The 7,687-nt window shown below is 35.5% G+C and overlaps 1 pseudogene; it reads left to right on the forward strand.

Annotated features, from left to right (window-relative positions):
* The first annotated feature begins 1,246 nt into the window (after window positions 1–1,246).
* On the forward strand, window positions 1,247–7,216 carry LOC120185893 (annotated as a pseudogene).
* The last annotated feature ends 471 nt before the right edge of the window (window positions 7,217–7,687 follow it).

Raw genomic sequence — 7,687 nt, forward strand, 5'->3', positions numbered from 1 at the left:
TTTTTTCCTCTCTGAACCCCCATGCTATTGTGCTTCACGATCTGTTATATACCGGATCCCACGTAGCTGCTCCACGTACAAGGCGGTGGCACCTTCAGCGACCTTCCCAAAAACAAGGCTTGAACATCCACTCTGTTGCAAAGAACTGAATTTTCGGAGAATATGGGTGGTGCGCACGTTAGAGAGAGTCCATGTTCAGTTGAATTTGTTGGGGTTGCACTAGTCAGGTTTTTATGGATTTAGTGGGTAGGTATTTGGTTTATTTAGTGGTTTAGGTGATTATTTTTTTGTAATAATTAATAATACTAATAATAGAAAATAAATAAATAATAATATTTTAGAAAAATCCGGACAAAAACGGGTGTCTACAATTTTGTATTATTGATTATGTATCACTAGGTGTATACTTAGCGTGTGATGATTTTTACACGTAGATAAAGAGCAAAAATTAGAGTAAGGAGTGCTTGACATGTTATCTATCGAGAAGCAAGTTTATAGTATCAATAATGTCATCCAACTAATTTATTTGATTTTTTTAGTTGACATGTATATGTTATAAGTATTTCGTATAAACTTTGCTCGGACATAGTTTGGAATAAGTTTTAAGCAATTTTTATGTAGTTTTATTGGTTACTCTTTGTAGTTATGAATTGCTTGTGTTACTGTCTGAAAATGGACTTAGTTTGAATATCAAACAAATAGAAAGGTATTTTGTGCGATTAAATGGATTATGGTTTATTGTTTAACAATAATAGTTTTAAAGAAATAAATTTTTACTAATTTTTTATAAGGAAAATTCTAAAAGTTTTATGTGACATCTATGACTCGTGTTCGATGATTGATGCAGGAAAAGGATGTCAATTTTTTTTATCAAATACGAGTCGAACAAAATTTTATCAAATTTAACGAGCAATGAATCAAGTTAATCATGAATCAAATAATTTTCAAATTAAAACAAATACTATTTAACTCGTGATCAACTTACTTGATAAACACTCTTAATAATGTAATATATGTGATTATAGGAATACTAATAATATTTTTCATAATAATATGAACAAGATTTTTTGGTATTTTCTAGCGCACAACAGTAGTCGCAAACCGTTCTAACCTTGGCGGTTAAGGAACCCATGTGACGGATTGTTGTATGATACGACAACCTAATTTAAGGTTGAAACGATAGAAAATTCCTCTCCCTTTCAAAACCTCTCTCTTCTTCTTCTCTTTCGTCTTCCCTTCGAACTCCAGCTGTGATTTTCTTAAACAAAAATTACTGAAGAGATGACGCCTAATGATCCGAAACAAAGCTGTGGTTTCTTTGCGTCCATCGCTAGCAGCATATCTAATTTTAGTAGCGCCATGTCTAAATCAATCAACGGGTAATAAGATCCATCTTCTAATTTTTGTTTTTCTTGGATCTTTCTTTTCTCTTTTTGAATTTGAGTTGATTGATTCGATCTCAATGAGGAAATAACTTTTACTTTAATTTTGAAGTTATTATGAATTTTTTTTTAAGGGTAATCTATGTCAAATGCCACTCATCTTTAAGCTCGGGCTCGAAAATACCATCGACGTTTCAATTTTGTCAATTTTAGCACTGACGTTTATGTTTCACTGTAATTTTGCCACTCCGCCGTTAATCCGTTAACGGGATGATGACATGGCTTCTTTTTTCTGTGACGGCGATGACATGTCACACTCATCAAAACGACTTCGTTTTTATGCTTAAAAAGCTCAAAACGACGTCGTTTTGTTTATGAAAAATATGTTTTTCATGAGATTCAAACCTCATACCTTTAGAATTCAAATCTAAATACCCAACCACCAAGCTAACTTAAGAACTTGCTATAACCTTAACAAAACTATTATAAAATGTTCATCACGACCACCGTCACCCTCATTATCTTCCTCTTTATCTTTTCTTAAGAACTCTGGAACCGTGTGGCGCTTAAGACGGTGGAGCTCACCAGGGAAACGAGGGATGTGATTATCGAGAAGGACAACTTTCGAGAGTTTTCGACGAGTATTTCTGAGCTGGATGTGCTTTGGTGTCATTAAGTGTATGGAAAATAGAAGCTTCCAGGGGATCTGACTTTACCAAGACGGCATTGGAGAAGTTGAGTGGCTTGTTACGAAAAGCTTCCAAGATAATCGATGATTACAAGTCTGATAGCCGTCTTCGGTTCTTGCTTCACTCGCATTTGGTGTTTTCACAGATACAAGGTCTAGCTAAAGATATTGCCTCAACCATTTCCTCGTTACAGCTGGCTAATCTTGATTTGGTACTGAACTTGAAGAGAATTAATGATGAGGTTATTGATAAGTTGAATACAATGGAGTTTCGAGTGGCGGTAGCGACCAAAATGATTACTGCGGAAATAGAGAATTTGGTATCCCAAAGCAGTAGAAACCGAGACAATGCTGTAAAGCTTCTGGAGAAGATCGCCGAAGCCGTTGGTGCTGATGCTAATGCATCTTTGGTACAAAATGAATTGGCACTTCTGAAGCAGAAAAAAGAAGAGATGGAAATTCAAAAGAAACAAGCAGAGGCGCTTCAACTTTCACAATTGATATAGTTGTTGTATAATACCGAAATCGTTTTGAGTCCACAAAGCGAGGAGACCCTGACATATCATAAGCAATACCCTATTGGTTCCTTCATATGCCCCTTGTGCAATGAGATGATGGTTGATCCGGTTACAGTCATTTGTGGCCACAGCTTCGAACGGAAAGTGATACGGAGATACTTCTAGAGTGGAAATAAGGATTGTCCTACTTGCAAAGAAGAGCTTCAAAATTTGGAGCTAACATCAAATGTTAACCTTTGATCCTCAATAGAAGAATGGAAGAAAAATGATATGGATTGGAGATTTCAAGCAGCAGTCTCCCAAATCAACTTCGATGACCATCTGAGGAAAAACGAAGCCTTGGATGATATGCAGGTTCTCGTGTAAACCCCTCAATATACTGTGAAAGCTGCAAAGGAGGGGCTCATCCCGAGTTTTTCAAATCATTAAAAGATGTTAGGGCTTAACGCCATGGCAGTTGTGAAATGCCTTTATTGCTTAGCTAAATACTGCCATGATCATAAGGTAAGAATTGGATATGTGTTTTTACTTCTAACATGTTGAATATCAAATGTCTGAAGAGTTCCTTCTTGGAATTGCAGCAAGAAATTGTTGCAGCAGGAGATAATGAGGGTGACGGTGGTAGTGATGAACATTTATAATAGTTTTGTTAAGGTTATATCAAGTTCTTAAGTTAGCTTGGTGGTTGGGTATTTAGATTTGGATTTAAAAGGTTTACGGTTTGAATCTCATGAAAAACATATTTTTCATCAACAAAACGACGTCGTTTTAAGCTTTTTAAGCATCAAAACGGTCGTGCCAAAACGACGTCGTTTTGATGAGAGTGTCATATCATCGCCGTCACGGAAAAAAGATGCCATGTCATCGTCCCGTTAACGGATTAACGGTGGAGTGACAAAATTGCAGTGAAACATAAACGTCGGTGTTAAAATTGGCAAAATTGAAACGTTGATGGCATTTTCGAGCCCGAGCTTAAAGATGAGTGGCATTTGACATAGATTACCCTTTTTTTAAAAGTAACTTGTAGTACCAGATCTGTTATTTTGTTTAGAGTTGATTAGAGGAATTAGCTGAAACAAACTAATTTGGATGTTTTGAACTAGGGTTTTTAGACCGATGAGAATTCACGTTTGTTTTCCTGTTTGTACAGTTTATTGGGATATGAAGGGCTTGAAGTTGTTAATCCGGAAGGCGGGACTGAAGATGCGGAAGAAGAAGTAAGAAGGGGAAGATGGAAAGAAGAGGTAATGCTTAATTTTCAGGGTCTTGGTCTTAAATGGAGAAAATAAGGAAGAAAAGCCTGTAGTTTAGTGCCTGGTTCTATCCTATGCTTTTGAATATTGGTGCTTCAATTTGGAAAATTCAGTGCCTGCAAAGTCACTTATTGCTTTACTTTAGTTTCAGTATTATCATTAGCACTTGTCAGGATTATATTGTGCTCAGGCTACCATGTTCCAACTGATTTTGTTGGAACATATGAGATATTTGAATGTTGCCCAGCTTGTGACGCTTATTAAAAGGAAAGTTAATTTTTTCCACTGACTAGCATGCTTAATGATTGCTTCTTTCTCATAAATGATGCGACAGATTACTTAAATTGGATTGATATGATGAGGATGCTTTTCATTAACTTACATGGGCATTTACAGTTTGCTTTCTATTATTTAACAGGACAGGGATAGTTACTGGAAAATGATGCAAAAGTATATAGGGTCTGATGTTACATCGATGGTGACACTTCCTGTACTTATTTTTGAGCCAATGTCAATGTTGCAGAAAATGGCTGAGGTTTGTGTTTCCATATCCAACCATTGCTGTAAAGTTATTTGATATGTTTGGTTCTTTTCTGTCAGTTGGAGTTTTCATTTATCAATTTCATGCTGTAACAGCTGATGGAGTATTCATACCAGTTAGATCTGGCTGATGAATGTGAAGATCCTTAAATGCGATTAGTATACACTAGTAAGGTTTCTTCTAACTTCTCTCTCTTTCTGAGTTTAAATTGGACTAATGATAGCTAATTTGCAGCTTCATGGGCTATATCTGTCTATTATGCCTATCAACGTACCTGGAAGCCTTTTAATCCCATACTCGGTGAGACTTACGAAATGGTTAATCATGGTGGAATTATTTTCCGCATAATTTCTCTGAATGGCTGCTATTTGAGGTATTTAATAGACATTTTACCCTTTCAGGTTAGTCATCATCCCCCAATGAGTGCTGGTCATGCTGAAAATGAGCATTTTATTTATGATATTTCGTCAAAAGTGAGAACCAAGTTTTTGGGAAATTCAATTGGTATCTATCCTCTTGGAAGGTAAAACATGCTCTCTCTTGCAAATTTTTAGGGCCTAGTCACTGCTACTTGTTATACTTTTATAACATTATTAGCATGTTTTATAAGTTAATAGAAGTGGCATTAATCTTGGAGTTTGTGGAAATTTACAATAATTTCTAATTCTTATCGTTACAGGCCTCTTCTTGCAGTTCTATTTATTTTTGCTGCAGAATTTTTACTTGTATTTGAGTTCAACACAGGTTGAAAAATTCAACAAATTTTGAATACTTAAGTTGGTGTGCATTTAGCATCTCCTTTAAAAAAAAAGTATATATGCTCTTCAGTACAAGAAAATGCAATAGGGAGGGAAGAACTTGTTTATATGCATTCTGAACTGTCACTGATTGTATTGCTGTCATACATAAACTTCAATTTTTTTTGTTTTCTACCTAATCTTCTTTGGAATCATCGTCTTTAAGATGCCCCTCATCTTATTAAATTGACTTGTCTGGGTTGTCCTTTCATGATGTTTGATATCATTTGAAGGTTTAAGTGTTGGTATTGATGTATAGATCCTAAAATAATTATGTGCAGAACCCGTGTGACCCTCAAAAGAGATGGTACAGTTTTTGATTTGGTGTCTCCTCCCACAAAAGTTAACAACTTAATTTTTGGGCGAACTTGGGTTGACTCACCAGGGGAGATGATCATGACAAACCTAACAACAGGCGACAAAGCTGTGCTATATTTTCAACCATGCGGTTGGTTTGGGTATGTTTTATTCTAAGAAATTACTATTTTCCTGCATATGCAGGCTCCAACTACCAAGTCGTTTTCTCTCTGTATTTTGAGACGAGAAAAAAGACTGCTCATCAAGATTTCAAAGGGTTTCACCTCACAATTTAACATTTGGTCTTTGGTTGTTCACAGAGCTGGTCGTTATGAAATCGATTGATATGTATATAACTCTGCTGAGGAGCCAAAGATTTTGATGAACGGGAAATGGAATGAGTCAATGAGTTATCAACCTTGTGATAGTGAAGGGGAACCACTTCCAGGTACTGAAATGAAGGAGGTAAGTCTTTTATAGTATCTCTGAATTGTTTTCATCTTTTATTCTTCTCCTAAACTCTCCCAGGGTTTTTTTTATGCTTGTGTTATGGAATTTTTGTATTTCCTGCAAAAAATTAGCATAATGTCTTAATCAGAAAGCAGATTACATGCGGAGTGTTTCCCACTAGTGATTGACTTTGACTTTTTGAAACAGAATTTGCAGTCAGAACGGGAATGGTGAAACTACACTTGTTTTTCATATCTTTCCCAATAGCTTCCTACATGCTAAATAAGTAGTGCTCCGTTTCTAACAATGAACAAGATAACCCTGTTTCCTGGTTCTGTAGCAATTTTCATGCGTTTTTAAAAGTTTTGTTTCATATAACGTTTTCTCTATTGCATGATAAGTACTTTGATTAATCAAGTCAGGTGGTAATAATTTTTGATGCTTTAAGAAATACCAAAAAAATAAGATTATGCCCCTGATGCTGAACTGCCTGTCGCGTTACTCTTTTGCTGTTATGCAGTCGTGGAGACTTGCTGATGCTCCGAAAAATGATAAATTCCAGTACACATATTTTACGCATAAGATTAACAGCTTTGATACTGCTCCCAAGAAGTTATTAGCATCTGATTCTCGTCTACGTCCCGATAGATATGCACTAGAGCAGGGTGACCTCTCTAAGGCAGGTTTTGAAAAGAGAGGTATCTCTCTCTGTGTACCCCTTCCCCCCCCCCCCCCCCCCGCGGGGGAAAAAGAAAAGAAAAAGATTTTGGAATTTTGTTTACCTGTATACATCTATGTGTTGATGATTGTGCATAACTTTGTTTAATGGAGGTAAAACAATTAATGGTGTTGTATTTCATTTAGAATAGTGTTCATTTTATCTGCAATGCCCCTGTTCACTATACTATGTTCATATCAATTCATATGATATAATAATGTCTTATAAGCTCTCTCTTTCTGTTGTGCAGTTTGGAGGAAAGGCAACGAGCTGAAAAGAAAAAGAGGGAGGAGAAGGGCTCGACTTCACCAACGAAGTCGCTGCTACACCTTGGGGTGACTTGGAAGTTTATCAATACAATGGCAAGTATGATGAACACCGGGCCATGGTAGATCTGCTACTCGAGATTGACGTTAAATCCACTGAATTCAACCCATGGCAGTGTGAAGATTTGGCTGCTAACTAAAACCTTACCTTTACGATTGCTTTTGGACTGTATGATATATTATTGATATGCTTTTTACACTGGTTTTGTATTGTGGTTAATGTCAATTACAGAACAATTACATATATGTATTTATTCGGTTCTGTTTTATTATACTTCCAATAAATGATTTAATTAGTTTTTGATCCATGGGTTTCAAGAAAATTCTTTGTATTTTCATCTTAAATCATATTATATAATATTAGTTGGTTTTGTGTGTTTTTTTTTTTTTAAATTTCATAATCTTGAGTATATGATGTGAAAATTGTACAATGAATGTATCCCAATTTAAATAATAAAATTTGTATGGTGGTGTTATAAATATGTATAATATCTCATTACTCCTTATACTTTTGTTTGATTCTGTTGTGTAAGTGAAGACGCTAATTTTTTTATTTCATTTTTTTATTTATTATTATTTTGTTTTATTATATTTATTAAATAATTAATTAATTTTAATACATTGCAGGCCCAAAACCATAGGCCCGATTACAAACAGACTGGCCCAAACCTAATAACAAACCCTAAACCCTCTTAGGGTTTCAACATCATCTCTCAG

Source organism: Hibiscus syriacus, unplaced genomic scaffold (genome assembly GCF_006381635.1).
Source record: "Hibiscus syriacus cultivar Baekdansim isolate YM2019G1 unplaced genomic scaffold, ASM638163v2 tig00113145_pilon, whole genome shotgun sequence".
Taxonomy (NCBI): domain Eukaryota; kingdom Viridiplantae; phylum Streptophyta; class Magnoliopsida; order Malvales; family Malvaceae; genus Hibiscus; species Hibiscus syriacus.